General features: G+C 43.0%; 1 protein-coding gene across 19 annotated transcripts in view; it reads left to right on the top strand.

Annotated features, from left to right (window-relative positions):
* Positions 1–14139, top strand: part of PTPRT (protein tyrosine phosphatase receptor type T) — a 2174878-nt gene that overhangs the window by 1732651 nt on the left and 428088 nt on the right. The window lies entirely within an intron of this gene.

Below are 14139 nucleotides of genomic sequence, written 5' to 3'. Positions count from 1 at the left end.
CCTGGAATGCATGTGTCATGCCACTCTTTCTTTAGAGCATCTTAACGCATCCCTGAATGTGTGTGTCTGCAGTATTGAGTAGAAAGCAAGCAATGCGATATCATGTGTTCTCTGGTATGATGTTGTTGCCTCCAATCAGATCAAGCCTTCTTGATGATTCTGGCTTGCTTTTGGTAGAATTCCGAATGTCTCCTCAGCTTTCAAATTTCAAAGGTAGATATTTCATGTACTGTTGCTAGTACAATAACATGATCATCTGCACAAAACAATTTGTACAAATTGTTCAGGGTTTAGTGAGTACTTGGTCTAGAATTGTATGCGGACATAAATAGATACACAATGTTTGTATTTTATTCAAAGTATGCAGCGGGTGGGGTGGAACAATATCCTGTTAGGGCAGATTCTTAGGCTTCTTGGCATCTTCAAGTTCTGAGCTGATATGCCTATTAAATATAGAGGCAGGCTGTCTGACATTCTCCTCATTCAGGTGATCCCATCATAGCAGAAGATGTTTCAAGGATTCCTTCAAAATCTAATCTCCATTGCTATTTCCAGCAACCACTCTCTATAACATGTGGAGGTTGAACGAGGCAGAAGTACAAACATCACCAACATCTCGAGCAATCTTTTAAACAGTGTTGTAGTGGTTGCATCATAGCAAGTGTGTGTTATGTTTAGTGCAGGAGCCTATTTCCCAAGTTGACATGATCACTCTTTTTTAATTTTTTTACAATATCGAATGTACTCCTTTGCTTGGCATCGAATCCCTCAAATTACACACCATAAACCGCCTTCTTAAAAAAAGATAGGTGTTTCATCATTTTCCAGAATAAAGTAAAATACCAACTTCAGTTGTTTCTCAGAAAACCAAGAAGGGCTTCATACAACAAGAATATTATTGCTCCTTTTTGCAGAAAATAAATCTTCCACAGAAAATAAATAATTCTGTAATGTTTTCTTTTTTTTTAAGATGTATGAATAGAGTACCAACTCCAACTATATTAGTTGGACTACGTCACCCTTTACACATCTGAAGAGCCGAGAACTGAGTGGACTTACTAATTTGCTCATCTCTTAAATCTCCTAATGGAATCCAACACGTTTAGACGTCAAAGGAGTACATATGCACTTACTACTTACAATAAATTATATTCATGTCTTATTTTGTCCCGCCCAAACTGCATGATCTTTGTTTATAGCGGTTCCCCATATTCCATAAATTCTCCTTTCAAAAAGAGTTGATCAGGGTTTTCTAGCCAAAGATCCTCACTTTTGGAACTATTGGTAGGGGTCAACTACACAGAGATTAATATACATGGGTAACCGTCTGCATCCCTCCTTTAATCTTTAGGGCAAACATTATTTTACTTGAACATTATCCTTCATTGTCTAGCTTCTTCTAGGCCAAAAACGGTTATACTTTTTTTCTGGGAAGATCATTGGGAATCTCAGAATTTGAAATATTTATCCAAGGTGAGGAGTATACCGAAACTTAAGGCCAGGATGTAGTCCCGAAATGGTGATACAGAATTAGCGAGTTGGACCTGACTACGTCCACTTTAACTAATAGCAAGAAAATAGCATAATGTTATAGAATTGCGCATTTTCTTTGAAATCTACTGAGAAACGTGTATATGAAGGTACTACAAAGACCTTGTGGTAGATAGTAAGCAAAGTAATTACAATTATTATCTTGCAACATTGTTAGATACATTGAGGGCCAGATAGCATAGTCCTCTTTAGAGAGTGAAATCCTTACAAAAAGGAAATGCCAAGTATGTATATAGTGTTCATTCCAACCATGGAATCACTACACGGGTGGTGGAGGGTGGAGCTCTTTCAATCATCCTAACACTATTCAGATGGCAGTGATACAAAAAGCAGTCACACAATTCATTTTTCACCCATCTTCCCATCTCACATTTCATCTGTATATATATTTTGCTCTATCACCATCTACTTGTAAAATAGCTGTCAATAACAAGCTCTAGTTATTGATATGTTACACACTGCAGCCATGTGTGCATCACTCACTTCAGGTATGTATCTATGAATCCCTCCATTATTGCTCTATAGAATAGTCAACTATTTCACCATTGATCCTTCCAGTATTACTTGCTCCACCTTCTGAACACCAATAGTGTGTCCCTTTGCTCAAAACCCATTTCATAAATCTGTCCACACATGTTTTCCAGCATTCCAGTCATTGTCTACTCTATTCACCTACCCTTATCCCTCTCTACCCTTCTAGTAATTATTTGCAGCAACAATATAGGTAGCGGTCATTGCTCATTCCAACCATCTACAGATGGGTCAGTCCAGACACCATTTCATTTCTTACCATACACATATAGTAATTGCTTCTATTAAGCATGCATTTGGGTCATCTATCATCCTCGCATTGCTGGTTTCTATCTAGTCTTCCTATCTATCCATTGCTAGCACCAATTATAAGACAAAGGCACATTGCAGCTCTGTGATACATTTGCTCACCGCAGCTCATATCCGCCAGTCCACCAAATAGTTAAAAGTGTCTCTGACTCCATCTACGAATGTGTTTTATCCGCAACAGACTTTGTAACCAAAATCATTGCTTTCCTTAGAGGTCACTCAAACCATTTTCCAATTGCAAACGCATCATCCTAGCACCCTATCGGCCTAATTCACAGTAGCGTTTTATAATGGTAAAACCCATTGGAAAACGCACTGTGAATAAGGACCTATCCGTCTACCACTTCAACGCTCATAGGATTCCGCACATGCTCTATAAAGCACCGTATTATTCCAATCGCTGGCTACCCTCCATCCAACTACAAGGCTCATATCTTGTGATGAAATATGCTGCTGCCTGGAATACGTATGCCGGGTCCCTGTGCCTAAACAATATTTTAACACCAAGCGACTTCCTATATTTGTTTGAACATTCTGACTCCATCAACCACACATTCCATTATCCAGTGATTAAAATGCACGGTAAGCATATCAGTCAACATTGTAACTTAGTTGAAGAGAGAAATGCTATCTCTATTTGCGATAAGGCCCATGACATATCAGGAGCTGGGGTTGGTCTAGTGGTCTTATGTCATGTGCCTGTACTCCCACAGCATCCAAGAAATCTCTCCAGAATCAGGCCTGCTTTGGAAGAATAGGTAAACTACAGATCCTAAAGCCAGTAGAGAGGCTCTGGGAGAAGCAGTGATTGGTAAATCACAGTGAAATATTCCTAAGAGCTAAAGAATGGCAAATTCAAACAATTGTTGCTATAAACAAATAGTAAACATCCATTAGATTTGCACTAAGAACATACAGGATCAACAATGTTTACAAATTAAAACAACCTTAACTCTATGAAAATAAAGGTGGCACACATTTAGGAATTCCTTCGTCCAAACACAGGGCATTAACTCCCAGATTGGATGTCTGTTCATTGCGCTAATACAACGGGCAGTAGATAATTTTGTTCAAAAGCAGAGAACCCGTGTTTTGTTCTGAAAACTTGACTTATAACATTACAAATAAGTTAACAATGTTATTCTTTTCTTCTTTACCTGAAACTTTTCAGATCCTCTGTTTTCTTCTGAATGGTGGAGCCCACCACCCTATGAGAAGCATAGGAATGTCTTTGTGGAATTAGGCTGCTGTTAGGTTCTCACACAAATCTTGCTTTCTCTACTTTTGCAGTACTTTGCAACACCTGACAAAGATTGCAGATTTAAACCTGAAAACAAATGAATTAATTAATGGTTTTCATTATAACTGTAGAGACGTTTCATTGGTTGACAAAGGGGGTGGAGCCAGATCAAGATGACCGGGAGATATCCCTTTGCCTTTCTCTATATTAGACACAATTCCTAAACGTTCTGCTTCTGCAGAATTGTGAATACTTCCCTTCTGCTCTCCTGCTATTCTGCTTAGGTAGAATGTGTGCAACGCTGCTTGGTATACACAACAGATGTATATGTTGGTCCTGTGCAAAGAACTAATTAATTCACAGATGTCCATGCATTTCTTCCTTTAACTTCTACAGGAAATACGTCATACAATGTGAGGCTCCTTGGGCAATTCTGAAGGGTAATCAGGGTAAAGGAATTGGGCAAGTCCCCCAGCTGCTTTATGAGAAATACCAAAACACACAGAGCTCATGGGTAATCTTATCAGCACACTTTTAAATGCTCAAGATAAATTAGATACACTCTCATGCCAAAGATAACAACATGGCAACTCCATAAAGACGAGGAGGGATAAGTGAGTGCAATGTCTAAAGCGCCCTCTTGCATTCCGGGCGTCCTCTTTTCCTTTAGCTGAGGTGGGGCGGAGCACTTTACCCTGGAGGTGACCTCTCTACAAGGAACAATACGCCTAGGTTAAGCATGCAGGAAGGATGTCTATACATTCTAGAGGTGCCCACCCATACAGGGTAAGGAGTAAAAGTGTAAGGACAAATGACAACACAAAGAAAATGCAGAAGGAGGGTAACATGGAGTTTCTCGATGCACCTTAAACTTTAGCGGTGGATCCAATAAGAATGAGACAGTAGAGAGACCGATTAGGTATGGACCCAAAGCACTGTGCAGAGTAAGGCCAAAGGAGACAAAAGGTTACCTTAGAAAGACAGTAGGACAGAGAGGAAAGTACTGTCTATCCCTTATCCCTTAACCTCACTCAAACGGGTTTCAGAGAACCTTTTCCTAAGAAGCGCTGATGTGCTGCTTACTAAAAGGGGGAGATAGTAAAAGAGGTCAAAGAGAATTCATTTTTGAATAACCGGAACAACATAAAGGTTGTTCAACTCTTGTGTGTTCTTGGTCACCCTAAGTAGAGTGTCAACGTGAAAGTAAAAGTAAAGTTTACACCTGGGACTGAGTATACATCTACAAAGTAACAGATCTGAGCTGTCTATTATGGGTACTATATAACTTTACTATCCCATAGACAGATCAAGATTTCCCAAGGTGGCTCTACAGATAAAAAGACCCCACACTGGAAACAGGTTTAGAACAATGTCATTCTGCTGCTGGAACCCATATTTATGAATACAGCAGGTCCCCACTATTGGGGATGTACCTGTTTTCAAGTGTAGATCAAGTGAAGACAAACATGTAGGTTACGTAATCCCTTCGAGTAAAGTGTTTTTGTAGTAGAAGGGGACGTAAGGCTACGCTAAAAAACATAAAAGGTTGTTCATGGTCATGGTAGAGTATGTTTTGGTTCTCCGTCACATCACAACCACTGTCTACCGGTTTGAGTGGTATATTTTAGGTGTAACCACTTTCTTCAGGACAGTCTTCTAAAAACAAGGGGGAAGGAGTCTATAATGGTGCATGGTGTTCAGTCACCATATTTCTGCCAGTGGGGTTTATTCTTTATACATTACCCGAACTTCCAGTGCCAGAACAGGAAAAAGTTCCCAGTGGAAACCTAAGGAAAAACAAAGACAACAAAGCCTTAGTAGCTCCCACAAGACTGCCATGCGCACTAAATGCTAGGAGACTGCAGTTGAAATCACTGTGTCGCCTTTCATAAAACCAGGGACAAACCTACAAGATCAAGTATACACAAAACAGATACATGTAGAACAAGGGGGGGGTGGACAAACAGACAGTATGGTAATGAAGTCTGTGGTTCCCTTGTGTGGTAACAGTTGAAATTGAAGAATTAAAGACATGTGTTATTTTTCTCTTAAATGACCAAACCGGGGCAGTTTTCTTGAAAAAACAAGTAGATCTACAGACTTTGGTTATTTAAATAGGAAGGTAAAGCGCCACGTGTACTAACCTTCTCGCCTGCCAAGGTTATCGATTCGTTATTGTGATAGGCAGAGACTACAAGATAGCCGAGTAATGGTGGCTGAAACAGAAAACAGCAAGTACCACTCAGAATGTGTATTAATTTTTTCGATTCTGTTTAAATCAAAAACACGCGCTCCTTAGGTTTTCAAAAGGTGGTAATAAGTGGGAGCGAAAGGGAAAAAAGGAAAACTTCTGTCTCTATTGGGAGGAAACGCTTACTTGTTGTCCAGAAACCGCGGCTCCACTCCTGCAAACCCCGAAACTCCAGAGAAGCCGTAGCCGGGTCTGTGATAAATGGATGCTACGCCAGGGACACGTGACCTCCGTCACGTGAGCGTATTCCCTTTCGCGTATGCGTCCTAGCGAGGAAACAGCTGTGCACGTTTTTTCCTTCGCGTACACGTCCAAACGAAGAGAAACAAGTACAAAAGGAAGGCTGTGAATGACAGTGAGTCACGCAATGTGTGCATCCTAGCAAGGGTGATGAAGCTATATATAAATAAATTATATATAAATGAATGCCCAATATGTACTATCTCTATCCCTCATGCCGCCAATGCTGGCAAATGAAGGAAGCGGCATGTACTGTAGTAGGCATAATGTTCTTCTGCTGGCAATACTCCAAAACACAAATAGCTTCTTTTGGGTTTTATTTATATGCTGATTCGCATATATGATGGAGTGTAATTTAATTTAATGGACATGGCCAGAAGTCAAATAACGTATTGCCCCATTTTTGGCAGTTTTTGTTTTAAAGAAAGTAAGTGAGTAAATACCTGTCTGATCAGAGAGGGTGTTAGGCAGAAACCTGTGCAGTTCCCTTAGGGACCACTGCAAAAGATTTAAGACTACAGGTGTTAGTAGTAAACCCACTTGGTAGCAGTCTGTACCACCCAGATTTACCTGTTAGCTGTGGCTGAGCAGTCAGACTTCCCTCAAGAAGAGTTAGGCAGTATGCAAAGTATACTCAATAGGCACTTAGATACAATAATACAAGCAAACACTGACCAGAGCTTTGGTATCAAAGTATATAATTATTTATTTATAAACACACAGTGAAACACTCCAGCACTCTTATTGTAAAATATTCTAAACACAGTTACTATTGTGATATATACACCCCTTTTCCCCTTATTAGAAAATCACAGTAAGACACCACTTATTTTCATACAGAGGTGAGCGCTTAACTAGATTGCACTCTACTAAGGTTGTGGAAGAGGGAGGGAAAAAGACAGAATATGCAGGATTACACCACTCTACGATTCAGGAACACTATTAGCAAGGCAGAGAGCAAAAGTCACTGGTGAGCCAAAGTCCAACGGCTGGGCCCACTCTTAGAGAGAGCAGAGCACAAATGCGCCCAAGATCACACAGTTACACTAGGCTTGGAAAGTCTTGCAGAGGGTTCAGAAAAGAGTTTAGAGAGGCTTAGAAAAGTTTGGTCAGGATGTCCCAGGCTAACGCAGGTTCGAAAGCCGGGGGCTAAATCTACCCCGTACAGTCGGTTGCAAGGGAAGCCGGGTGGGACACGGTACCTTAAGTGGGAAGGATCCTCCAGCGGTGGCAGTTGTTCCTGGTAGTGGTTGCAAGTTGCGGCGTCGTCCAGGGGAAGAGAAGATCTCGACGTGGAGGAGAGATGCAGGTCGTTGCACTATGAGGGCAGAAACCAGCCATGGAGTTTTCCGGTAAAAGGTGGTACCTTTATCTCGCGATCGTGGTAAAACGTGGTATCCCGGTTGCCGGGGTGCTTAGCACGGGCAAGGCGGCCACGAGATACATCGGGAAAGCGAAAAGACGGTGAAACTGGTTATCCCCACCAGTCAAAGGAAGAAGACTCTCCGGTGGGAGATCTCCTCTGTCGTTGGGAAAAGTGGTGAGACGGTCCAGCAGGGCTCCACCGGTCGTGGTGTCGTGGCAGGTCAGCTCAGCTTCTCCCTCGTCGGATTCTTAGGTCCTGTGGCGACTTCTGAAGTTCCAGTCCCCAAAGCCCTGCTTTTATGCAGCAAGCCCCCATTCCCTCAGCCTAGCTGTCACTCAAACATGCTAAGTGGTGAGCCGGCCGGCTCACCACTTGGGCCAATCAGGACAGAGTGCGACTTGAGTTGCCTAGGCAACTCAGTCCAGGGTGCCTAAATTCCCCTCCACCCCGCCTAAGTACCCCAGACATAGTGGCACCACTTTGGAGGGCTTCTGTGGAGAAGCCCGCCAAAAAGTGGAACAAAGGGCTCGACTTGGGTTGGAGTCACAGAAGAGAACACAATCGCCATTTTAGAATCAAGTTTTGGCAAAAAATACCAACCGGAGAATTAATATTAATTAAATAAACCGGCGGTATGTTCGAGGCTACCTTAAATAATTAAATAAAGATAGTAGCCTAAAACAATGGGAAATCCCATAGGAAAATATTCGCGGTTGAATATAAAAAGTAGTATAGACTGCCACCAGCCAAAACTCGATCAGGGGGACGGAGACGTGCCCCCTCGACTAACAGACCCTGGGGCAATCGAATTGCCCCAGCCAGTACGTCCACAATATGATGGTTTGTACTGGTTCTGTTCAGAATTTAAGACTAGTAAAGTCAATGGTGACTTTACATGCCCTGGGAGACAGTAGTCAGTCCCAGGGTACGGAGTCTATACTGGGGGGTCACTATGACACCCCTGTGTTACTGCACGGAGGGTGCTGTGTAACACACATCACAAAAACACATGAAACCCTATGGAGTAAAAGACCCCATAGCCCATTAGACACATCTAGATCCAAAGAAACACACTCAAATCATGTCCAAGAGTGAGGGTAAAAGAGTCTCACTCTTGGCAGGAGAAAAAAATAAACCCCAAAAATCCAGCAAAGCTGCTGGGGGACTCACTAGGTTAGGTGATTCAGCCTAAACAGAGAATTCTCCCTAACACTCGCCCCCCCAGACTAAGGGACAGGAGGATTTAATCCACTCCTGGATGAACCTCATACCTCTAGTCGATGACATATATCCTAGAGAGTCCATCAGCATTTTGATGGTGACACCTTGACCTATGTTCTATGGCCCAATCAAAGTTTTTTCTTCGTAAGATATATGGCCTACAAACCCTTTGAGGAACATCAGTCTTTTTAAAGTTATAGGGGATCTGGTTGACCAGTCCCTCAGAAGTTGGTACAACTTCTGAACCTGTGTTAGGCTTTTTCAGGGGGTCCTTATAAAGGATTCCCTTAGATCTAGAGGGGCCTCCAAGGTTCCTCACCACCTCTCTTGTGGGAGCAGGTTGGGTCTTAGGCCTCTTGGTTGGAGGGGTTGGGGTTAGGCAATGTACCTGCTTCCCCTTCCTCTTAGATCTAACCTTACCTACTTTAGGAGTTTCCCCCCTAATACTAGGTTTTGATTTGGGGTCTTCAGTAGAAGGTCCAACAGTCTGAAGGTTTTTGGCCTTAGACTTTTCTTTCCTGGTTTTCCACCAGCATTGAGAATTACCAGTTCTCTTAGGCCTAGGTAAGGGCCCAGTAGGTCTATCCTCCTCTTCCTCAGAAGCAGGGGGAGTCACAGACTCTGAAACTGGGGGAACAATGATGGAGCTTGGTTGGGGCTCCCATTTCACTACTGTACTAGCCTGAAATGTGCCTGGGTTAGAGGTCAACTTACTAACACCAGGGTTCGTAGTGGGGGTCTCAGTAGAGGTTCCCACAGGCTTAGAGTGGACCCTTAAGGTGGCCTCTCTAGCCAATTTGGTTAGGTTTTGGTTCTCCATACTGGGAGGCCTGGGGGTATGTGACACTACTCCTAGAGTTCTCAGGTCATTCCCCAACAGGACTTTCGCAGGCACCTCAGTCTGAACACTGACAGGGATCCTCACTGTCATGTTGTTACACTGAATGAGGGCTGGTAGAATAGGAACCATCTGGACAGGGCCTCCAGACATTTTAGTGGGACCTTTGGGTGCTTTTGCCACATCCTCAGGTTGAAAGAAACTTTCATCCACTACTGTTCTGCTGGCCCCAGTGTCTCTCCTGGCAGGAGTATCCTGGCCATTGACAAGAACACTGTCCACATAATACACCTTAGAGTTAACAGGTAGGGAGTTATACACAACCCTATTCTGGGGACTAACCAGACCCATACGCTCTAAGTTTACAGTGGCTTGAAGACCCAAGGGTTCTTCAGCAAAGAGTTCAAAGTGGGCACTAGCCATCTGTACTTCATCCTCAGGAGTGAAGGCTAAGGAGACTGTGCTGATCCCTGCAGGTTTACCCTTGCATCTGGGATCCCCTTTGATATGGTCAGTAGCCTTACAGATATAGCATTGTCCAAATGCTCTCTGAAAGGGTGGCTTGTTCCGACCTCCTTCTGGTTGTTGACCAGAAGGTACACTAGCCTGATTTGGTTTACCCTGGGGATTACCCTGGATATTTTGTTGTTTGGGGCCCTCTCTGGTATGGGAGGTATTTGAATTCTCAGGATTCACTTTAGGTGGCTGCTTTCCCTCATCCTTTTTCTGAGTTACCCCAGCATCCTTGTGAGTGGCCCTGTTGGCAACCCACAAGTCAGCAGCCTTAGCTAGTTTTCGGGAATCTAATTCCTTTGAATTAGCCAAGTGCTGTCTGAGCTCAGGAGAACAGGCATCATAAATTGACTCCAACATAACAAGATTCTTCATACCTTCATAAGTGTTCACTTTGTAACCCTTAATCCATCCCTCTAAGTATTTCAACCCTTCACTCACCCAGGTAGCCCAAGGGGTACCATAATGCTTTTTGAGAGTTCTAAACCTCTTAAGATACTGGGAAGGGGTCTTCCCAAACCTAGCTATCAAAGCTAGTTTCACACCTTCATACTCTTTCCTATCCTCCTCCCCCAACTCCATTACCACATCAGTTCCAACAGGGGGAAGCCTAGAGAACAACCAGGTGAGTAAGTAATTTCCTGTGATGTTCTGGAGCCCATGATTATATTCAAACAGAGACAACCAATCCAACACATCCAATTTAGGCTCATACATACAAAACCAATTTCTTAGGCATCCGGGGTCTTTTACGACTGGAACTTCTAGAGGAGCCAGAGAGAGAAGCATTTTCGACAGACAATTTCTTCATTTCTTGCTCATGCATGAGCTCCATTTCCCTTAGCCTTAGTTCTTGATTCATTTCCTGATGTCTCTGTTCAACCAGAGTATTCAGTCTCTTGAACTCTAGTTCAAGTTTCATTTTCTCTAATTCGAGATGTTGAGGACTTAGTGTGGGACTTGGTAAAGGCCCAGTAGGTACAGCAGGTAGGGCAGACAGAGGCCTAGGGGGGAGAGTCACAGCAGCCTCACCCTCCTCTTCTGACTCTTCCTCAAGATTATCAACATTTGGATCAATATCAATTTCTATACTGTTATCTACATTTTCTGGCATGGTAGGTTCCTCAGACCCATCATCCAGACTTTGGTTAGCTAACAACCTTTCTATTAACTCAATTTTCTTGCCTTTAGTCAGGAGGTTCTTATGCTTCCACAATACTCTTAAACAAGCAGCAGTTTTTGTAGCAAGGGACTCTTGACTATAAGTTTCCATAGTTGACATGTTACAAAGATTACTTTTTCAGTGCTAAGCTTTGAGGTTAGTTGTACTAAGGTATCCTCAAGCACTCTAAAGTGTATACTCAATACAAATCCCACCGCTGTACACCAGTGTTAGGCAGAAACCTGTGCAGTTCCCTTAGGGACCACTGCAAAAGATTTAAGACTACAGGTGTTAGCAGTAAACCCACTTGGTAGCAGTCTGTACCACCCAGATTTACCTGGTAGCTGTGGCTGAGCAGTCAGACTTCCCTCAATAAGAGTTAGGCAGTATGCAAAGTATACACAATAGGCACTCAGATACAATAATACAAGCAAACACTGACCAGAGCTTTGGTATCAAAGTATATAATTATTTATTTATAAACACACAGTGAAACACTCCAGCACTCTTATTGTAAAATATTCTAAACACAGTTACTATTGTGATATATACACCCCTTTTCCCCTTATTAGAAAATCACAGTAAGACACCACTTATTTTCATACAGAGGTGAGCGCTTAACTAGATTGCACTCTACTAAGGTTGTGGAAGAGGGAGGGAAAAAGACAGAATATGCAGGATTACACCACTCTACGATTCAGGAACACTATTAGCAAGGCAGAGAGCAAAAGTCACTGGTGAGCCAAAGTCCAACGGCTGGGCCCATTCTTAGAGAGAGCAGAGCACAAATGCGCCCAAGATCACACAGTTACACTAGGCTTAGAATGTCTTGCAGAGGGTTCAGAAAAGAGTTTAGAGAGGCTTAGAAAAGTTTAGCCAGGGTGTCCCAGGCTAACCCAGGTTCGAAAGCCGGGGGCTAAATCTACCCCGTACAGTCGGTTGCAAGGAAGCCGGGTGGGACATGGTACCTTAAGTTGGAAGGATCCTCCAGCGGTGGCAGTTGTTCCTGGTTTTGGTTGCAAGTTGCGGCGTCGTCCAGGGGAAGAGAAGATCTCGACGTGGAGGAAAGATGCAGGTCGTTGCACTACCAAGGCAGAAACCAGCCGCAGAGTTTTCCGGTAAAAGGTGGTACCTTGATCTCGCGGTCGTGGTAAAACATGGTATCCCGGTACATTCAGTATGGGCCAGAGCTTGAGGATTTCCCTTTTGATTTGGTTGATTTTAGAGGAATATCCAAAGATTGCTGTGATTGTTTGTTGTCCCTCCGGACGTCTGGCCTGTTGTAATGTGACTTCCCGGGGAATGTTTCTCGCCCGTTTTCTGGCTTGGGTTTGTGTGGGGGTAAATGTATGTTTCCTCAAAATGAGCCACATATAAATTGGCCAAAGACGGAGCAAAAGTTGCTCCCATCGCAGCACCTGAGCACTGTTGGAAAAATGTTTCCCCATATAGGAAAAAATGTTTTATTTTAAGAAAAAATATCAGGGACACCCTAGTTCATTCCTATAGAGAACAGGGAAAAGATACATCTACCACCCTATTGAACACTATACCTGCTACGGGACACACACCATGTGGCAGGTGTAATGTGTGTGATCTGACCACACGCACCAAATCGTTAGAGCTGGGGCTTCGCACCCCCTGGAAACAGAACTCCCTGACAAATTATCTGTAGAGCCATCTTGGGAAATCTTGATCTGTCTATGGGTTAGTAAAGTTATATAGTACACGTAATAGACAGCTCAGATCTGTTACTTGGTAGATGTATACTCAGTCCCAGGTGTAAACTTTACTTTTACTTTCACGTTGACACTCTACTTATGGTGAGCAAGGACACACAAGAGTTGAACAACCTTTATGTTGTTCCGGTTATTCAAAAATGAATTCTCTTTGACCTCTTTTACTATCTCCCCCTTTTTTTAAGTGGCACATCAGCGCTTCTTAGGGAAAGGTTCTCTGAAACCCGTTTGAGTGAGGTTAAGGGATTAGTGCTAGACAGTACTTTCCTCTCTGTCCTACTGTCTTTCTAAGGTAACCTTGTGTCTCCTTTGGCCACACTCTGCACAGCGCTTTGGGTCCATACCTAATGGGTCTCTCTACTGCCCTTTCAAAATGATACACAGTTCTGTGTTGCCCTCCTTTGTTGTGTTACAATACTAGTCTGTTAGGGCTTCACCCTGCTTATTGCACTTATAGTGCCCTTTATGGTTTATAACTATTCCAATAAGAATGAGCCAAGATTAAAACACATATTTTATTTTCTGCAGTGCTTTAGTTGGTCGTTCCATTCCAGCGTTAAAAACGCAGTACCCACTGATTATTCTGCGTGCTTACAGAAAGTGAACATTCATCTATGATTGCATCAACCCCATCACTCACAGTGCACATCAGAGCAGAAGCAAAGTGGCTTAAACTTGGATTACTCGATCCCCCGATAATGCAGTATCTTGATTATACAGCTCTCCCAATGCAACTTGATATAGGATTGTTTTCCCCCTCGATCATCAGGTCATATCCGTGTAAGTCTTTCTCAGTTCTTAGCAAAAGAACATTTGCATTCAGCGCCTATGTAAACAACAGCTCTGCCCATGCACTTTCCTTCCAGCTGAAGTGGTCGCCTGCACGAAAACATGTCCAAAGACAAACATAATAATATATGTGTGATTAAAAAGTACACTAGTTTGTCATTGTTCCTGGTCCTAGATATTCCCTATTTTGAGAGCAGAGTATAATGAACAAATTGTCCATGGGTACTAAGACTCGAGCGATACTTCACATCCATGCACAGGATGACATGTGATTTGGGGCCTCAGGTGATCTGTTTCCAGAAGACATGGCTACAGACCCCAATGTGATTGGACAATTGGAAATTGTTGGGAAGGACACCCCATTGTAATTCACAACGCATGCCATTCAC

Source organism: Ambystoma mexicanum, chromosome 3p (assembly GCF_040938575.1).
Source record: "Ambystoma mexicanum isolate Mex_15411 chromosome 3p, UKY_AmexF1_1, whole genome shotgun sequence".
Classification (NCBI taxonomy): domain Eukaryota; kingdom Metazoa; phylum Chordata; class Amphibia; order Caudata; family Ambystomatidae; genus Ambystoma; species Ambystoma mexicanum.
This window is presented reverse-complemented; position numbering and strand designations above follow the sequence as displayed.